General features: G+C 48.0%; 5 long non-coding RNA genes across 6 annotated transcripts in view; 4 read left to right on the top strand and 1 right to left on the bottom strand.

The window, feature by feature from the left end:
* The first annotated feature begins 799 nt into the window (after nt 1-799).
* LOC308182083 lies at nt 800-3,205 on the top strand. The gene is made up of 2 exons (XR_013941665.1): nt 800-1,465; nt 2,226-3,205. It is a non-coding gene; the product is annotated as an uncharacterized lncRNA (long non-coding RNA).
* A 394-nt stretch (nt 3,206-3,599) lies between these two features.
* LOC308182081 lies at nt 3,600-10,818 on the bottom strand. 2 transcript variants are annotated; one of them, XR_013941663.1, is made up of 4 exons: nt 10,660-10,818; nt 8,483-8,709; nt 6,271-8,366; nt 3,600-4,801 (listed from the first exon to the last, which is right to left on the bottom strand). It is a non-coding gene; the product is annotated as an uncharacterized lncRNA (long non-coding RNA). The 2 variants fall into 2 exon arrangements; XR_013941662.1 differs by having other exon boundaries at nt 6,271-8,709.
* LOC308182082 lies at nt 4,817-7,128 on the top strand. The gene is made up of 3 exons (XR_013941664.1): nt 4,817-5,869; nt 6,316-6,436; nt 7,026-7,128. It is a non-coding gene; the product is annotated as an uncharacterized lncRNA (long non-coding RNA).
* Nucleotides 9,747-19,771, top strand: part of LOC308182078 — an 89,452-nt gene continuing 79,427 nt past the window's right edge. The window contains exons 1-3 of the long non-coding RNA XR_013941656.1: nt 9,747-10,120; nt 10,845-10,975; nt 11,828-11,951. This is a non-coding gene — a long non-coding RNA (uncharacterized lncRNA). The remainder of the gene's footprint in view (nt 10,121-10,844; nt 10,976-11,827; nt 11,952-19,771) is intronic.
* LOC308182084 lies at nt 11,981-14,810 on the top strand. The gene is made up of 2 exons (XR_013941666.1): nt 11,981-12,569; nt 13,541-14,810. It is a non-coding gene; the product is annotated as an uncharacterized lncRNA (long non-coding RNA).

Raw genomic sequence — 19,771 nt, 5'->3', positions numbered from 1 at the left:
AATTTAAAGAAAAAAAATAAATAAAGGTTCAGGGAAAAGAAAAAGAGAAGGAGAAGAAAAAGCAGCTGTCAGGCAAACCTTTCCGAAGTCCCCCTTTCCACCTCAAAACTCTGCATAAAGGCCACGTCCCTGTCTAACCAGCAAGGAAATTCTCAGCGTGAGCATTGTGCTAGGGAGGAAAAAAACACATTTCTGAAGCTTGCTTTTCTTTTCCTTTTTATCCTCTTCCCCCCCCCCTCGTGTTAATCTAATCACTTTGCCCAGGAAAGGAGAAAAATGGGCAGATGGGATTTTACATGCAGCAGGATTTTCACTGCGACTTTTAGGTATTTACAATACCTCAAGGAATAATGCAAAACCATCTAGATTATGGACTTAGAAACCAGCCTGTGCACGCTGTGTGTGTGCGCACGTGTATGGGCACTGAGATATTAGCCACACACATGGAAAAAGAGCGCACAACAAATTTATCTTTACAACTCTTAAATTATCTTTCAGTTGACACTTATTAACCTCCTGCCAAATTCATTATCTACGTGAATAAAACCTGAGCTATCAAACAGAAATGGCTTGCAAGGCTGCTGCCCATGCTCAGGGAAAATTTGATTGCGACCAGGCAAGCTGAAACAAGGCTTTTTAAAATTATTTTATTTTATTTCCCTCTAAAAAGCCAAATCCTGGACCTTGCAGAAAGGGGCTCCCAGCACGATGCATGCGGGGAGTGCGACCAGCCATATTATCATACAGAGAGCTGTGAAATCGAGGCAGAGGAAATATATTCTGCTGTGATTTAGGGTTTTATGTCTTGGAGCGAGGAGTGCTTCTCCCCCTTCCTGGCTGTTTTGGTTGCTGCATGTTTCCTGGGGCCAGCACATGACATTCAGAGATGGGGAGCGGAGGGGGGATTTTGCTCGCTAACGAGGAGGACGATATGGGTCTGGGATTTGCAGCTTTGGGGAAGAGGGAATATCTGTTAGTTTCTAAATATCTGTTCATTTATCAATGGAAATAAGCATTTCCTTTGGCCAAATAGCACAGCCTCGAGGATTTCACTCTTGGGTCTGGACTAGCATTTTCCACCTTGCTCAGACTTAGGGGAAAAAACATTACAGACATTTCAATACGGTTCCCACTGCGGGCACAACGAGCATTCATGCTTATAAAGACCAAGAGACAGAGGCTGTCTGAAGGGAAGCAGGGATCTGCATACCCCACCCTGCTGGAGAGGAAAAATCCCCCCACTCAGCAGCTGCTTGTTGAGCTCTGGCATTTGATGGCTCCAAATTAATCGAATAAACAAGGCACCTCTGCGCAAAGAGCAATTAGAGGCAGCCGAGCCCTGCTCCTTTCCCCAGCTGCCTCTGTGACAGGTTAAAAACCCTTCCCAGCATCAAGGCGTCCCCAGCAGCTTTTGGAGGCTGCTAAGCGAGGCTCAGGGCTGACAGCCAGGGTGAGCTTTCCCCTGGTAAGGCGGCGTCCAATTAACCTGATGAAAAGGAGGGAGACAGAGCAGACAGGGCTTCTGCAGGGGCAGGCGAGGCCTTTCAAGTGAGGGAGAGGAACAGGCAGAGAGAAAGAAGCAGAGAATTTTGGGGTCCCCAAAGCTCTGTTTTGTCTGGGCGGGGTGTTTGTAGAGTCCTTTTCCCCTGATATCCCTATGGAGAGCAGGATGTGGCACTGCTATCCTTGGGGTTCCTATCCTTGGGTATCCAAGCAGTGTTCTCTCCCCAGGATGTACATGAGTATCCCAGCTGCAATTTCCAGACCAGTGATCCTGTGGCCGCTTGAAAACATCCCTGTGTATGTGAGATCAGTGTTCATGCTCCCATTTTTCAGGGGCTTGCACGTGATGGATGGAGCAGCTGTCTGCAGCAGCAGTGGCCTAGGTGCATGTAGAGGGGACGCAGGCTGTCTGCAGGGAGAAAAGGAGCAGGGACCAAGGAAAGTGCTCTAGTGTTTGCAGGGCTGACCAGACCAATAGCTACATACAAGCTCCTTGCAGCTGGTCTATGTACAAGCTGCATTTGCACCCCATCTACGCGACTGACTGCATCCCCAAGTGCCATCTGGCATGTGCGAGCCATGCAGCAAATGTGTTTTTATCTGGGAACTGAAAATGCTGTGCATTTCGTGTGAGGTCACTTAATTAAGTGATCCTAGAGACGGGAGGAAGAAGTCAGCCTGCTGCTGAATCCCTGTATTTTTTTTTTTCTTTTTTGAGTTAGGAAAACTTGCTTGGAGCCTCTGCAAAGCCAGAAGAAAATCAACCCCCTTCTCAAGCAAGCAGCTCTCAGGCTGAGCCAGGGCTTTGTGGATTTCTCTTTGTTAGGCTCAAAATTACTTCCTTCATTTTCCCTGTCACTCCTGGAGTTGTCTCAAGCCCCGGGGCTGCAGGCAGGCACAGGGCTAATCCTTCCCGAGCTCTGCTGTCTGGTGGACTTCAGGGCCAGGCGATAGGCTCTGGTGCTCAGGCAGAATGAGGCACCATCCATCACGTCCACTTGAGACAGCTGTCAGCAAACCTAATCATCTGCTGCCCGAGCGATGTTCCCCTGACCTCTGCTTGCCTCTGGGAGAGGCTTGGTCCTTCTTCGGTGCCACCGAAGAGGATGGAGACAATTGCTGAGAGCGGCGAGAGCCCGGTGGGAGGACAGGAGCTGGGTGGCCACCCAAGCAGCTGGCAGGAGCACAGCTTGATGCTGATGGGCCTCCAGGCAGTGCGGGGATCAGGGAATCCACCGGTGGGGTCAGCCCCTGCCCGTGGCTCGTGCCCAGGCACAGAGGCCAGCAGAGATTTGTGTCTGCAGGAGCAATCATCACAACCAATGTCATTTTAAGATGCGAAGGACAATACTGTGCTCCCCTCCAAGGCTGGGAGCACCATAAATAACAGGGCAAAGCTATCCCCTGCCATCTGAGAAACCCGTAGATCGAAGTCCCAGCTGTTTCCATCTCCGAGAGTCTCAGCAAAGAGCTGCCTGTCACGTCATTGTGTGTCAGCGTGGCCAGGCAGGGTGCTCCCCAAGACATCCTCCCTCTGCTGAAGCCTTGGGGACTGTGCCCAGCTGAGCCACGAGCACCTCGTGTCCTCCTGTCCCCCCACGAAGCACTTCTGCACAGTCAGCCATGGTGGCCTCCCATTTTATTGGGACAAGCAGAGGAAACCAGTGGCTCTGGCCCTTCAGGGGATGCTGCGGGACACCCAGGAGCTGGGAAGTGCTCGGGACCATCAGCACTGTCCCGAGGAGCCCAGCAGTGCCAGGAAGGTGGCATGGGACAGGGACACCCTTAGGAACCACTTCTGTTTAAACCAGTGGGGTGGGCGCTTGCTGATCCCTGCTCTGCCTTCCCAGGGAAGCACCCCTGCATCCAAGCAAGTGGAGGAGTGATCTGCCCTGAGCTGAACTCCCTGCTGGAGACAGATGAGAGATTGCAGCGTGTTTAATTCATGGCCCTGCGTTTCTATTTCTGGTTGCTCTCAGGCCTCCCTGTACCAGGGAGGCACCTCTCAGGCACCATTTCCCTTCTCCTTCGCGTGCTTCTCAGCTAGCAGCGTGTGCCAAGCCAGCCGTGTTGGTTGGCTTTGGGGTGATGTGGGGCCAAAGAGACACAGGAGTCCTGCTGGAAGGGGGCACCCGGAGGCAGAGGGGCTGCAGCTCCAGGCAGGGCTGCCTGGCCCCACTGCAGAGCTCTGAACACCTCTCCGCATGTTCATCCTGGTGGTGCTCACTGCAGGGCTCTGATTCCATTTTTAAAGGCAGGGAAACTGAGGCTGAGATGTGTCAAGGTCACGCAGGAGCCAACGTTTAAGTTCAGGTTCCCCTGAGTGTGAGATAAGGCTGGGGGTGAGCTTTGGGGTTAGGTCCAATCCTGCCTTCAGCCTGGGCTTGACCTCATGCAGGGCTTGCAGTGCAGTAAGAAAATTGCCCTTTCCACATCCTTTCCTCCCCAGCCAACTCACCACCCACCAGATTATTCTCGACAGAGCGACCTGGGCAAGAGCAGGTAATCCACGGCTCCAGGCGGGCTGCTGCATCACTGACCTCTGGCACTGCAGCCTCTCCTGCCGCTGGCTTCTGCAGGAATTTCCTGGGCCAAAGCAAGCTGCAAGATATATATATATATATATATTATTTTTTCCCTCTCTCTCTTTCTCTGTCTCCTGCAAGCTGCTTGAGAGCAAAGTCATTGGCATAGCATAAATAGGGAGCACACTGGGCGTCCGCCGGCTAAGCTGAATCCCCCTCCACCCCCTGCCGTTTCCAATTTGTAGCCCATATTTTAATTCCCTGCCCCACTGTTCCCTTCCTGCTCTCGTAAAAGAGACCGTCCCACCCGAGCAGCGGCTGGCAAAGCAGCTGCCATTTGCAGCTAGATAATGATGAAGATACTTTGGTTCTCGTTGGGGTTCCAACCGCAGGAGCCTGGTGCTGCTGGCACCAAAGGACAAAGTTGCTTCTTCCGCTTTTATCCTTTTTTTTTATTTTTCCTCTCTTCTTTAACTGCAGGATTCTTTTTATTTTTTTATTTTTTTTTTGTGTATAAACTTTGAACGCTGTCCTCCTGGGGATGGAGGAAGGGAAACACTTCCAAAGTAGAAGCTGTACCAGAACTGCTCGTAAAGCATCCTTGTGTCTCCTGGGGAGTGCTGAGCAAGGGCAGACCCAGGGCTGATTTAAGACTGGCAGAGTGCTGTTGTGTCCTTCCTCCCCACCATGTGATATGGGTTCGTGGCGAGAGGCAAGCCTCATTTCGCTCGGTTTCGAAATGCTTGGTGGATTGTTTTTTTTCAGGCAGAAATCTGTAAGGGGAGAGAGGGAAGGAAGCACAAGCAAAAACGGCCGGGTGGTGGGACCACGAGGCTGAGGCAACATTTGCCCTCCGGCTCCCTCCACTTTGGTTCTGCTGTGCTCCGGGATCCAGATCCCCCACCCCCCAGCTGTACCACGCTGCTCCCCCTGGATGCGGGGGGCAAAGGATGGGGGAATCCAGCAGGCTGGTGAACATTAAAAGAGCACTAAGGAGGAGGAGAACTTCCCATAGCTCCTGGAGAAGCAAGATACCTCCTTTTGCCTCTGTGGTCCACAGAAGGCAGCTGATCCTGCGAATGTTTGGCTGAGGGGAGAGAAAAATGTGGCGCTCAGCTTCCTACAGCTTTACTCTACCCTATAGGAGGGGAAGCAAGAAACAAAAAGCAAAGGGATCTGGCCAGGGTGACTCAACAGATACTGGCAGACAATAGATGAATATTTTCCTGGTTCCCGTCTCAGCTCCTCTAGACTATTTGCCACAGACAGATGGACAGGCAGCAATGGACACCCTCTCTTTTTCTTTCTTCTTCTGCTGGCTCATGAGTAAATTCAATAAAACAGTGGGAGATTTGTTAGGATTAAGGTCAAATAAAAAGCGAAAAGGTGATTGGATTTGTTTTATGATTGATTATAGAAAGTGCAGATATTTATTAACAGCCAACAGGATAACTGTCAAAATGATTCTATATCAACAACAAAAAAAAGCACACCAGAAGATGAGTCAAACGTTTTCAGCGTTGTGGGAACAAGATTAAACCAAATACAATTGATGCAGCAAATAAAGATGCCAATGTTAACAGCTGCTATATAATTTCAACTGGTCAATCTAATCTGAATTTATTTATACATATATATATGAATGTATATATGCATATTTTTTTTTTCTCTTTTTAAGGAGCCTCTGCCAATTGTAAATGCTGTCAGTGCCGTGGATCAGGAGTTGAGTCATCTTGTCTGTTTTACAGCATCTGATCCATGCCAAAGGGAGGGAGCAATGGGGAGGCCACAGTGTCGTGAGGAGGACGCCATGGGGGCCGAGGGACCTGCTCCTGCTTTGGGTGCTGCCACGTCACCTTGGTCCAAGGGCTTTCCTGCTCCTCGACTCAGTTTTTCTCTCTTTAATCTCTTTGCTTCTAAGGCAGTGCTGTTCTGAAATAGCACTGGGGGAGCCCAGGGAGCCTTGGGTCATGCTGCCTCCTGCATCCACAATGGGTTGTCCCCATGGCCTGTCCCCAGCCACTGCCACCCTAGAGCGATTTTTCCTCTGCCAGACCCAGAAACGCACATCCGTGGTGGCACAGGATGGCCACACAAGGTGCTGAGCCTGCTGTGCTGAGGACCACCCTGCCCTCCCTCCTCTAGGCTATTCTTATCCTCTTCCATCCATCTGCAAGTGGCTTTCTATTAGTACTGAGCCATTAAAATTCAAGGTCAGATTTGATTCTATATTGATCATTACCAGGCAAATTAAAGACATCTTTCTTCTCTTCTTCTTGTGTTACAGTGCCAAGAGGCATCCCGCTGTTTGCTTTTACAGGCTGCTGCTGCTGCCCCAGCGTCTCCTTGGACGGGAGCTGCTCCAAGCACAGAGGTTTCATGTTTCCTGTTAAAGAAAGATGCTCCAGGTTTAAAAAAAAAAAAAAAAAAAAAAAAAAAAAAAAAAAAAGTAATTGTAGCTTGGAAGGCTGTTGGTTAAGAGAAGAAATGAGGCACAGCTGAAGTCCAGACTTAGTGCTTGCATCCCTATCAGAAAGGATCAGGGCATGGTCCGGACGATTACAACTCTGTCCTGTACAATGTGTTTGGCTCTTCCAAAGCACAGTGCAGAAATCTTGAGAATGAGTTTTTACTTTGTTTCCTACCAACTCGGCCTAAAATGCAGGGATAACCCCCTTTTTCTTCCCCAGGGCTCAGCACCTGCAGGTCTCAACTCCTGGTGCATGCAGATCTCAGCTCTGAGCATCGTTATTTGCAGGACTGGTGCACACCGAAGCCAAGCTTGCAGCTGGGATCTGCTACACCAGGTCGTGGAGACACGTAGCAAGAAATTGTTCCCTGGCCTGACTTAAGTCCAGACCACTGTCTTGAAGAGCCTCAGCTCTGCAGCTCTATCAGCCTGTCCTCGCCGCATGCCCTCACCGCCTGTCACTGCTTTTGAAGCTCCCTTTTCCCTGAGCTGAGCTCTGGCTGACTGATGCTGTTTTGACCCTGCAGGGCGGAGGGGCTCCTGGTGCCACTGTGAGATTAGAAGAGAAAGTCTCCGACAAGTCCTTTCCTAAAGCATCAGGACAGCACCTCCCAAATTGTTTCTGTTTATACTTCGCCAGTGACTCATACGTTGATATTCTGTCCTGTAGGTTACTTTAAAAACAGGAATAATTACACCGCTAATTATCATTTGAATTATTCATTTTGTCCCCCTCTTCCTTTCTCCTGGAAGAAGGAGATGCATTGTCAGTTGTGGCTGTCTTTGTACAACATGATTAGATGTTCTGTGCGCAGTGATGGGAGAGATCTCATCAAAATCTGCTTCCAAAAATGGAACCAGGATGAGGAGTTTCACAGGTTTCAACAAGTTAAAAACCTCTCCCCTTCAGACATATAAATATGCACCCACATATGCACATGAACGCACACACAGCTGGGTGCTCATACACCCCTTAACCAAGCACGAAAACACATCCATCCCCACCATAACAATAAAACCTTTTCCTCGGCTGACAGACAGAGCAGTCTCTAATGAGATTGTGAGCGTGTGGCACATGTGTTTGTGTGTGTTTTCCTAATTATCTCTTTTCAAATAAGATTAAACATCCTTCAAAGCTGGACATCTTTCCAATAGGTGAATGTTTGAACTCCAGGGCTGCTAGTAACATGAAAAATTCTCCCTGTCACAGACAGACAAACAAATTGTTTTGTTGGTGGTGGCGTTTTGTTTTGTTTTGTTTTTCCTTAGGAGAAACGTTGCAGTGAAATTACTATTCTGATGTTGCTAGAAACCCAGTTGAGGGGAGCCCAGCTCTCTTCTCATTGCAGCTGAGGCAAATAAGGACTAAGTCCAAAAATGCTCTTGATATGAAGGAGGTGTGAAGCTGCTTTGAAAGGTGACTTTGGCATGTGATCCTTGTTATCAGACGGAAGGTCTCAGGGTCAGGGCCCTGCTTTATGGATACTGCCGCTTGGGCTTATGTTGGAGTTGTTCAGTGGGACGGTCTGGGTAACCTCTGACTCGAGAGGCTTCTGAGAGCTGCTGACCTGGGGGACATAAGCTGAGGAGAAATCCTTTATCACTCTTCCTTTCCATTCTCTAAGCAATTGGTCACTGGAGGTGGGCAAAGCAGCCCTGAGCCATGACCCATCGCTCTCTCTCTTTGCTCTGTGAGCTCTTTCAGAACAGCAGTCCTTGTCCAACAGCCCAGCTGTGGTCCACCACCCCCCGGCAACCCAAATGCCCTTGTGGGGCTGCCACTGAGCAGGGCTGGGGCTATTCCTGCTGGCTTGGCTCATCCATCACTCCCTTCTGCCCTGCGTGTGCAGTAATCTCTTCTTCCCTTCCTGCAGAGAAGGCAGCGATACCATGAATGAGGATGTGTTTGTGCAGGGGAGGAATGTGCATCAGCAGCCACAGCAAAGATCCCCCATTCACTTCACACCTCCTTTCCAAGCATTACCTGAATATATCCATTAACTTGAACAGGCTTGTTCCTTTATCAAGGATTCCTTAAGAAGATCTCGGCTGACTGGAAAGCTGCGCGTGTGCTTCAGACAATATGTCTGCACTCCACAGTTTTATTTGTTTAACAGGTCTGATAACAGCTCTGCCTATTGCACCAAGAGCCGCCCCACTCAGGCAACAGGTTTGTTCCTTCATCGTGCATCAATCTAAACTGATTCCTCCCTGGAGACTCAAGAAAGAAGGTGCACAGTCAAGTTATTCTTTTAAACGCTTTCTGTTGATATCATATTGTTGTTTTGCTGTATTTAAATCACAGGAAAAAGGACACGGTCTCTCTCTATACCATTATCTTTTGCTGAGACAAAGTCTGAGGAATGTGTCAGGGAAAGGATTTATCAAAGCCAACAATCCAATAGTTTTATTTCCTTCTTGTCAGACACAGGGCCCTTATTCAGCTCTTTTATAGGAACGCTGGATTTGCCAGGCTGGATCAAACCCAATCTCTGTCTCCAACAGCAGCCAGTGTTGCTGGCTTCCATGGTAGCACACGAATCCCCTGCAGCAGGAGTGCTGCTGGTAACCCAGCCAGGCAGCAGGCTTCCTTCCCACCCCCCGGGAAGACGTGGGTGATGTGTTGGAGCAACGAGGTTTATCTCCGTTCTGTAGATTTTAATGCCCGTTGATCTGGTGCCCTCACCCCTTGCTATTATTTACTCTGGAGAAAAGCAAATAAAACCCTGCACGTTGAGCTGAGGCCACTAATGCAGTTTGCGCAAATACTGCACTGGTGTAAATGATGCTGCAGGATGGCCATCAGGCTCACAAGGGGGTGGGTTTGCTCTTCCCCATTATGACCACTGAATATTTTAACTACTGACATGTGTGGCCAATTGTTAACTGTTTTAATCTTTAAGCTGGTTTAAGCCCCCTTGTGTTTCCCTCCCCACCAGCAGCTCCCTGCCTTCGGCTTCCCTGCACTGACCTAACGCCCACACTGACGGCCCAAACGAACGCCAGGGAGGCTGAACCGCCACAATACAACTTGCCAAAGGGGCTGATCCTGGCTCAGCCAAACCTGAAAGCAGGGAGGGGAGGAGAAAACGGGGACCCACTCAAAATGAGACAGCTGTGGAGGGAAATGGGTGCAGGGACAGAGAGAGAAGAGGAGTGAGATCGCTAAACAGATGGCTGGGGGAAGAGCCGGTGAAAGAGAAGGGAAGCAGACAGATGGAGGACAGAGAGGAGTGGGGTGAGTGACATAAGCAATTCTCTGCACTTGTTCATATTTAATCAAGAATTTGCTGCTGCTGCTATTTGCATTTTGGCATTATTTGCTTAACAGCAGCATCTTAGCAGGCACTGCCAGAGGCCAGGGCCCCAGGAGCAGTGCAGATGCTCAGGGAGCTGGGCTGGCCTCTAAGGGTTGCAGCCCCAGTGGCCGGGCCGCAGCTGGAAGCGGGGTCAGGCAGGCAGATGAGAGGCCCACGCCCAACACTGAGCACAAAACCAAAGCAGCTGGACCCATACAGCATGTTAGGGATGAAATGGGGCAACAGCACAGCTTCCTCAACACAAACAGCCCCTCTGAGGGGAAAATGGCTGCTCCCTGGGTGGAGGGCAGGAGCAGTCTGGGGTAAGTATGGCATGAGAACTTAGAGCTCTTTGGCTCTGACAACTAAAAGTGGGCAGAGGGCCTTTCCATCTTCTTGCACCCTGCTTCACTCCTCTGTCAGTCAGAGGTGGGGTGGCTGGGCCTCCCCATGAGGGCTGGCTTCCCAGGCAGCCTCAGGCCAGGGGCAGGCTCCTTCCAGCAGAGACAGGGTTGGGGAGGAGCTGCTAGGCCTTGGTTTGGGGCAGAACCAGAGCAAAGGTCCAGCAGCGGGGTGTTCTTTGGGGTAGCCTCTTCCCCGCAGCTCTTCTGAACGTTTTGTGTGCCGCTACATCTCGCGGTGCAGCGTTGCCCTCAGGTCAGGGAAGTGTTTTGTGGAAGGAGCAGTAGGTAAACTGAGGCACGGGGTGGTTACTCCGAGGTACCTCTGATCACACAAGGGAGCCATAAATCAGTCTGAGAATGGGGCCTGGGAATCAAGATGACTGGCTCATGCTGTGTGGGGACTTGGGGCCTGAGAGAGCAGTACTCACAGCAAACTTTTTTTTTTTTTGCGCTCTTACCTATCGTGCCTTGCTTTTTTTCTTTTCTTCCTCCAGCAAGTGATTCTTATTCTCAGATAGAAATTCCAGCTTTTTCAGAGTCTCCCACAATGCATAATGTCTTGTGACTTTGACATATCTTTAGCTGACAATGTCTTAGACCAGTTCTAGGAGGAATAATAAGAGTAATCATTAATATTTGTCAGGTCTAACCCAGCCTTATATCCTGTGGGATCGTAAAGCCTGTTAGCAGAGAACAGGGCTAATTCTGCTCATCACTGCCACCTGCGTCCTGCTCCTACAGGGAGGGTTTTAAATCTGCTTCATAAGCCTCCAGGTAAAAATAGCAAAACAGCCATAACTGCTATAGTATTTTCCACTGCAAGTGAGAAACTGAGGCACAAGATAGGTAACTTGCCTCTAAGTAAATCAGTGGTAAGATACAAGAATTACCAATCTAGTTTCGCATCTTGCTGGAGGAGCAAAGAAGTTAATGTTGTCTAGAATATATTAAAAGTGGAAAGAAAAAACAGGGAGCAGGTAGTCTGAGGAACTAAGGATGCAAGATGGGCTTTCTGAAATGAAGCTCGTGTGCAGTTGTTGATTTTTAATGTTATGAAAAAAAAATAAGTTGAAATGGCCCTTTTAAAATGTTTTAAAGCAGTTCTCTAATTTCTGGGTGACTGAAAGACAAAGGCAACTGAAAACCTCTCTAGTTTTCTCTTGCTCTGATTTTTTTTAATTGTAATTATGAAACTGTCCCATTATCATATTGTGATGCGGAACCTTTCAAGTAATGAGAAATTCAAGTGAAGTCTTGATTACCTCCCCTGAGAACAAAATGTGATGGGGAGGACAGAGGAGGGGGGAGGGGGATTCAGACAAGTTTTATAATAATAAAATAAAGAAAAAATTAATCATGGATCCATTAGTGTTAATACAAATGCTTTATGACTCGCCTCAATCACTTTACATTATTTAATAACAGAAAGTCATTATTTCCTGGGAGAATTAGGATAAAACCTATTGGGGAGTTTTGTGTGTCATTTGTGTTTTGTTTTGTTTTTCTTTTTTTTTTTAAGTAACGTGGTAACTAAAAATTAGGTATTAGGTGTAGTTAGCACAGGACAAGGTGTCGGGGGGGGGGTATGTTTTAACCCCTCACAGCTGTTACCTTTCTTGAGCTTAGTGCACTGCAGGTGCCTGGGGAGGACAGCACCTGATGGGCTGTGAAGGTGATTGCTTCGGGTGCTGGAAGAGAGGGGCACGACGGTGCCCAGGGGAGCAGGAGAACGTCTGGAAAGGCTCACTGGGTAAGTCCTGCAGCAGCTACACACTTGGTTTTAGCTGTGCCTTGGGGTGGTGTGCTGGCTCTGCAGAAGCAGATACGGGTTCAGTCGCTGTTACCTGTGCTGTCGTAGTTGCTAGATGGCCAGTGGGAGGCCTGGGGGTAAGGGGGGACACAGGCTGGCTCTGCAGTCCAGGTGCCAAGGCACCTCTGCCAGACATGGGCTTTTGCCTCCAAATTTATTTAGTCTCTTTGAAAGCTGACCTCACGTGTCCCCTACATTTAATTTTTTTCTTGCTTTCTCCTTGTTTGCAGAGATACTGCTACACTCATTAACATTGGTAACACCTTTGGAAGTGGCTTTTAAAACCTGCAGTTGGCCTCCAGGCCAGCATTATGAAAGGGTTGGGTCTTTTTGTGGAAAAGGCATCCCTAGAACAAAGTAAGATGCCTTGTCCCTGAGCAGGTGAATAGTTCCTAACTGTACTGCTAAAGGAGTACAGGGAGGTCTTTATCGAAGGTTGGCCAAGGGATCCTTCACTAGTTTCAGTGGCACAGTGTGAGCTGGCATCGTTGCTCTGGGGAAATAGATGGGTGGAAAAACGGAGGAGCCATTTGTACCCAGGCTGCTTTTCCATGGGAGGTGAGTCCAGTCCTGCAAGCGGCCTCCTGTACACAAAGCCTGTCTGAGTTTAAAAAAAAAGGGGGGGGGGGGGGGGGGGGGGGGGGGGGGGGAAGGACATGACCAAAGGCATCTCCCAGCACGGGAAGTGGAGCAGCACAAGGATGCTGTCTCTACTGATTCAGCTTTTCAGGTAGTAGGAGCTTGTGCTCCTAAACTGCAGAAGCTAATGGGAATCATGCTTGTGCTTGCTGGAAGGCAGGTTTTAAAGCTGAAGGTTACATGCTACCTGCACGTAACCCAGTGCATTGCAAGGTAAAGGGATTACACGCAGCTTAATCTGGAACTCTGGCTCTGTGAGCAATTAAACTCCAGCGATTCAGCAGCTATGAAAGTTCATGCTGAGAGTGTTACATTCCTCGCGTTACCCTCTTGCCTCCTGTCAGTGAATAGGAACGTGAATGTTAGCTGCAGCTGATGCCAGCCTTGGTGGAAATTTGCTGAATGGGAAGATGTCAAAGTCGTGTGTTGACAAAACTCCTGCTGAAGGGAGCCTGTTGGGGGGGCTGCTGGGAGAAGGGTACTTGGATAAACCCCTCCTTAGCGGTTCAACTGTTGGCCCTCTGTCTTAGAGAGAGGACTTAGCTGACTGATGTGTGAGGGTGGGTGCTCAGCTGGCGTGATTGTCTCCATCTGATCCAGCACTCCCCTCTTCTGTGCCTCAGTTTCCCCATTTGTAAAAAGGGGATCATTAGCTTGAGACAGATGTACTTTTATGTAAAATCCTATACGACCTGATTGGAAAGCACTGCTTCTCAAAAACATTCTTGCATTTGAAAAGCAGATTGAAATAAAAACATTTTCTGTGGAAAACTGCTAAAACAGAATTTCAGTCTCACGTGGAATCCCCTGTGAGTGGCTTGCTGGCTCAGAATGACCTTGCTGTTGAAACTGAAGCTGTTTATATGATAAGCATCTCCCTGTCCCCCCAGGTGCTGCTGTCATAAGGTCCCGGTCATTTTGTGTACTCAGGACAAGAACCAACGTCTACCTGGCAATGTTCACAGACAACAGGCAGAGGAATTATTCCTCTTTCCTCATCGTGAGGAGCTGAAGGACAGAGGCGAGGGCAATTTTCAGGGGAGCCCCATTCTGTACCAGGGCCAGTGAAAGCACTGGCTTCTGTGTGACTCGGTCCAGTATTTTAAACCCCAAAAAATCCTTTCTGTCTAGGGAAAGACCAGCTGCTTAATCCAGCCGTGGGAAACATGACATGTAACTGTATCAGCGAGAGCTGGGGGCCTTGGGGAAAGCTCCTGCCAGAGCGAGGGCATCCTGAGGACACCTTTGATGGTGTCTGTTTACCTGCACACTGTAATTGCTCAAGCTATTTGCTACATGAGGAGTCAAGAAAGTGACAGAGGCAAACAGGACACCCAATTTTCCGCGGAAAGTTAACTTTTCCAATTGCAGTTGAAAGCTTGGTTCTTTTGACCTAATTTCCCACTCCAAGGGTTAACTGCTCTCTGCGGTACGGCAGGCCCTCCAGTGAGTGCAGCCAGACAATGCCATTTAAGTGAATGTTCCTAGCCTACAGAAGTCCTGGAGATAGCTCCATCTTGCTCACAGTAGGTGTTACATTAGCTGCTCAAACCATATTCCAGTAAATTAGAGCTGGGCTGATTTAGACAATCACTGGGTCATTCTTTCCTCCAATTCCCAGTCTCACACAGAGATAACAGCAGCTGGGGGAAAGCAGGGAGGTGGACGAATAGCAGTTTGCTTGCTTATTAGGGGTTAGATGCAGTCTTGAGTCTGTGATTTGCAGAACACAACTGATACCAGCAACAAAAGCCTCAAAGTTAAATGATGCAGTATTTGTTTCAGGTCTAATAAAGACGCTTAAACAAACGCCAGGCACTTTCTTCTTTAGAGGCAAGCCACTGTATTAAAATACCTTTATAAACCCGAACAAAACCTATGGTGAGCAGTAATTTTGGGGTGAAAGCTGGTCGCTACACAGCTGGTCTTTTGCATATGGGAAAGCATGGCCAGAGTCCCAGACTGGGTGTCAGGCCACCTAGTTGGTGGTGTGTGCTGGATGACTGGAGACATTTGGATATCTATTTGTATCCTCTAGCTATCGTAAACCTTTATGAAGCGTGTTTGTACCTTAACTAGTGCAAGAGGAACCTGATTTTAGTTTGGCTTGTGAGTACAACAATGAAATACTGTTATTGCAGTGAGTAGCCTGACCTGCTTGCTAGCGAGTAAGTGAGAAACCTTACAACCCTTCTGAGGTCCTTTTATATGATTTGGTGTGCTTTCAGTCAGAAATGTGTACTACTTGTACTGTTTTCTTCAGGAACCGGGTGAGTGGATATCAGATGTTGTAGTAAGGAGTTCTGCAAGTGTTGGGAGGCCTTTTTTTGGCCCAGTTTAAGCCTTCAGCCCAGCAAAATATTAAGCAAGTGCTTAAATACAAGAATCTGCCTCAGTGTCTGTGACTGAACCGACTGCTTGACACTGAGGTGCCGCAGTGCAGAATAAGGAGAGGGGCTGCTGCTGCTGCTCCCCAAGGCAGCCAAGCCATGACCTCTTTTTCCTCACATTATAATGTCCCTGGCAATGTGAAATGCAGCACAAATGCTTTGAAGAGGAGTGACTGCAGGTGTGCAACAGCTTCAAGGGATTAAGAAGTGGGAGGAAGCAACAGAAGACAGGAGCCAAGGTGATGTGCAAGTGTCTGTAATTTAAAGGGGAAAAGAGTGTTTGTTTAGCTCCAGAGGATGGGTTGCTGCTTACCTTGATGTTTTCAGCTCTGGTGAGAAATACTGTATTTCTGAAGGTGTGTCCAAGGCAAGGAGCTGCTCCTAAGCTTCAGCATACAAATAGAAAGGGCACCGCAGAGAGAGAATTATTTATCTATCTATTCCCATTGCTCCCTTTAAAACTCACTGTAATGATGTTGCTATGACCCAGGCCTCTAATATTATGTGCCTCAGGTAAGGCAGATTGATATATAAATACCTGAGTTTATTACAGTTGAAAGACCTTTTTGAAAACTCAGGGGGAGGGAGAAATTGTGGGATCTCATCTACCATCCCTGAGGGAGAAAATTAGCCCACGGGGAGTGCTAAATGATACGGAGGCATTTGGATGCGGAAGGAAGAGTGCATCATTTATGAAGTGGGTCAGCTCCATCCTGGGGGGGGACTGAGGCTAAGTGGGATTTGCCACTGAAGCCCTGGTTCTCAGCATGTTGCCCTCTCAGGACTGAATGGATTCTCCTTAAATCTTGGTTGTATTTATGTAGTCCTGGGCTGGGCTGCAGCCTGCAGTCCTCTGTGCTCTGACGTTGAGCGTTGAGTGCTGTGTGAGGTTAGGCTCACCTGAACACAAGACTTTGGGACCAGGTAATCAAAGAGCAATAGGGATTATGTATCACATTCCCAGAATCAGATTAAGGCTTTTCTGGAATCATGTTTAAAACCCCTCACTTCCCTACCTGCCTGTTCCCGGGGCATTTCCAAGTGTTCAGGGTGGAGACTGAAGGTTTCTCCCTGTTGCCCTGACTGTTCTGCCTGGTTCTGTTGGTAATCTCCACTATTCTGATAATTTCTCCTCACGTGTTAAATCACATTATATTCACAATTGTAGCAAGCGTTTTCTCTGCTATGATCTAGTTGTAAAGTTACAAAGGAGTCACTTTCTGAGTGGTGTTTAAAACTGACAAACGTGGTTGTGTGACTTGCTTTGGGGCCCCAGCAGTTATCCTGGGCCTCCTTCTCTGTTACTCTCCAAGTTACATGGTTTCTCACACACGTGTTAAATCCTCCTGTTTGAGATGGTAGCATTTTAAATACTAGGTTTTAGTGTAGCACAGACCTGAGGTCCAGAGCATGGAAGATGAACAGCGGCTGCTTGCGTTGCTCCTGTGAAATCTAGGCCTCTGACCTGTGAGTCTAGTCACTGCAGCTAGAGAAGTTACCCAGTGGAAAATATCTTTCCCCAGGGCTTGCACAGACAGGAGCCTCCAATGAATGGACCTACAGCGGTCACATTTTCCTCTGTACTGATAACTGAGCCCTGTTAACCCCGGTGAAGTGCTCTGCTAACAGAAGCAGAGGCTTCCAGGAGCTGGCATGGTCGCAAGGGGATCCTTGGTGGCACAGCAGCATTGATTAGGGACTGGGCATTTTAACAGAAGTTGGGAGCACAGATGTAGCCAGAACTGCATTAACTGATAAAAAGAAAAGTGCTTCTTAACATACTGTGTAATTACTGTGAAACTCATTGCCACAGGAAGCCATCGAGGCCAGGCACTTAATAAGACTCACCAAAAGGGTGGACACTTGTACAAATGGCAGAAATATGTAAAAACATGTTAGCTAATGATGACAAATTTTGCTGCAGGCTTATTAAACCATGCCTTTAAGCCAGTCTTTTCCTGGTAGAGTCCAGAATGATGCTTAATCTGAGGAAGGAATGAGCTGGCAGACATTGGGTCTGATGCAGTTTGGCAGCCCCTCCGAGGAGTGGTGAGTTTGACAAGGACCTCATCACGTTACAGCTCTGTCACTGCGCCTCTGCCCTCTGTAGCACAGAAATCTGCATAGTTTGTGATCAATAAAAGTGGGAGCATGAAGGTGAAACCACGGTTTTCTTCCCCCTAAAGAGGAATGCATTTCCCAGATCATTACATTTTTGGTTCATGCGCTGAGGGTTTCTCTCCCTGGGAAGTTTATACAGTAGATTGAATCTGATCATTGAAAAACTCATCTGGAAAAGAGGTTAGATGCGAGTATGAAATGCTCCCCTCCCGACCTGCTTCCCCCTCCTTTCTTCTGTGTACCCTAAGGATGCTGAGGCTGATGGTAGGTTTAGCAGGTTTTAATTATCGTTTACTACCTAGGTGAAGTCTCAGGCCTCTCTTTCTGGATTAATCCCCAGAGAGTGGGTCTTAAATTCTCATTATCTGCCTGAGATGAGTGGGTGGTCAAGGCACATTTTCCAGTGAAAGCTCTGGTTTTCCCACATGCCTCCTGAGTTACCAGTTCAGTGTCTGAGGGCTGATAAGTCTACTTTTAGTAGCTGGATTTGTCTTCGTTCCTGCTTTGGAATTGAGAACTTGGATTTTACCTGTTCTTTCCTCCATGCTTACCTTTCAAGAGGTAGGTAAAATATCTGTAGAGATTTGAGGGTTCCCGAGTGGGAAAGCAATGACAAAATAATGTTTTTGCAGCCAGGAGTGTTGCTCGTGGGAGGAAAGCTGTGCACTCTGAGCCTTCAGATAGCATTCAGACCAGTACATGCAGTTGCAGAAACCATTTAATCCTGTGCAGCTGCTTCCAGCTATAGCAAGGGCTCCATTTCACCCAGAGACTTTCTGTCCCTGTGCTCCTGAGAAGTTTGGCATCCCTGTTTAACACCACCACAGGCAGCTAATTCATACTTAGAGGCGATAACGTGGGTGGTGGTGAATCCAAGAGGTGCCTGCATGTGTCCAACTGACTGTGTACGTTACAAGAACTTGGTCTGATCACAGACACAAAACACAAGATGCAAAAGCAGGGGACTGGACGCTGCTGGTGTCTCTACTAGGGTCACACTGATGCAGTGAGTTAAATGGGAGACAGCCGGAGCTTGTTTGTTTTGGGGGTGTAAATGGTGCGGGGAGCAGAGGTGAATGTGAGCAACATGTTTAGCCCTCCTGGCTGTGATCAAATCCTGCAGAGGCAGGCAGAAGGAGAAATGGGAGTTCCAGCTAAACGCAGATATTCCTCCTGCAGGATGCATCTCAAACATCCCACCTCTTGCTTACTTTCACCTGGAAGAAGTTACAGCTACAACTTATTTTTGCTGATCGTGCACCTCTGCAGGGTTCGGCACCGAAGCATGTACAGGCATGGAGGAGATGGCATCCTCTGGGCAGGGATGGGGGCAAAGATGAGGCTTCGGTGGGCAGGCACTGGGGAGGAATTTAAGGCCAGCAGCAGGAAGCTGCTGAAAGCTGCTCGCACACAAAAGCAGGCCCAGCCTGCACCAAAACGCTCTGTAAGAGAGCTGGAGGATTGCTAGGGTTAACAAGTGAAAGCTGCCCTGCCTGCTTTTATTCCCTGCACAGCAAACACTTGTTCTGGTTATAAATGGCTCCATGAAGAATTTATTTCTTTTGCTGTTTCTGGGTTCTGTATTCCCATGTTTCTGTTTTCGAGCACAGAGGGATATCACTCTTGCTTTGTGTTCTGCTGTCCATCTCCTTCCTGTGCTCTTTTTCTTTCCCTCCTACAGCAGAGCCATTTAGGCATCCATAAAACTCCAATAAAATTTTCTCTCCCACATACTTCTGCAAGAGCAGAAAAAATGTCTGCTTCACTTCACAGACATTTTGATGTGGGGGGAACGGACTTTATATTAAAAAAAAAAGTGAACGGTGAGTAAAATAACAAGCACAGAGAAAAAGGGCGGCTTTCGCAGAGCTGATGTACTCCCACCAGCTCACCTTCAGAGCAATTATGCCATGTAAATCTCCCTTTTGCAGGAAGAGCCAAGGAGAGCCAAAAAGGGCACCAGGCATTTCGGCTTGTGCCCTGAATAGAGAAATAACCCAAGTATTAACACAGCTTGGCCGCGAGCCAGATGCCTGTGCATGGAAACATATTTAAACCATTGAATAAGCAGGGTATAAACAAGAATTTTCAAAGTTTGGTGCTTTTTGCAACTCCAGGCAATGAGAATTAGAGTCTACAGTTATTAAGTTCCCATCTGGTGGCTTCTTTATGAAGGAATGATATTTGCATGTTTCCAGCAGAGAAAAGCTGTTTTTAGCTCAGATAAAATGGAACATTTTGCGACGGTATGGGAAATAACAGATGATGCTGATTTTAGCAACTGGGGTTGTAGGTTTCACCAGCTGCCCTTTAAAAAAAATTATTTATCTTTAAGTAACGGGAACCATTGTTTTTCCTAGTACCCTTAAAACCCACTGACTTGGAAGACTTTGGTCAGAGGAAATGGTGAAGGCGTCTTATAGAGAAAGGAAATAACCCATAGGCAGATCCATTGAGACCTCATTCTGGATACGTTTTCCCTTTGCATTTTTTAACTTTTAATTTCAGGAGGGTGCAAGGCTGATGTAGCCACAGGTAACCAGGATGCAAAAGGGCCTGATTATTTTCTTTCTTGTAAGAGCAGTTAGCAGGAAGGATTCGCAGTCGCTG

This window comes from Anser brachyrhynchus, assembly GCF_964034855.1.
Source record: "Anser brachyrhynchus genome assembly, chromosome: 23".
Taxonomy (NCBI): Eukaryota; Metazoa; Chordata; class Aves; order Anseriformes; family Anatidae; genus Anser; species Anser brachyrhynchus.
Note: the sequence above shows the minus strand (reverse complement) of the source record. Positions and strands in the feature narration are given on the sequence as shown.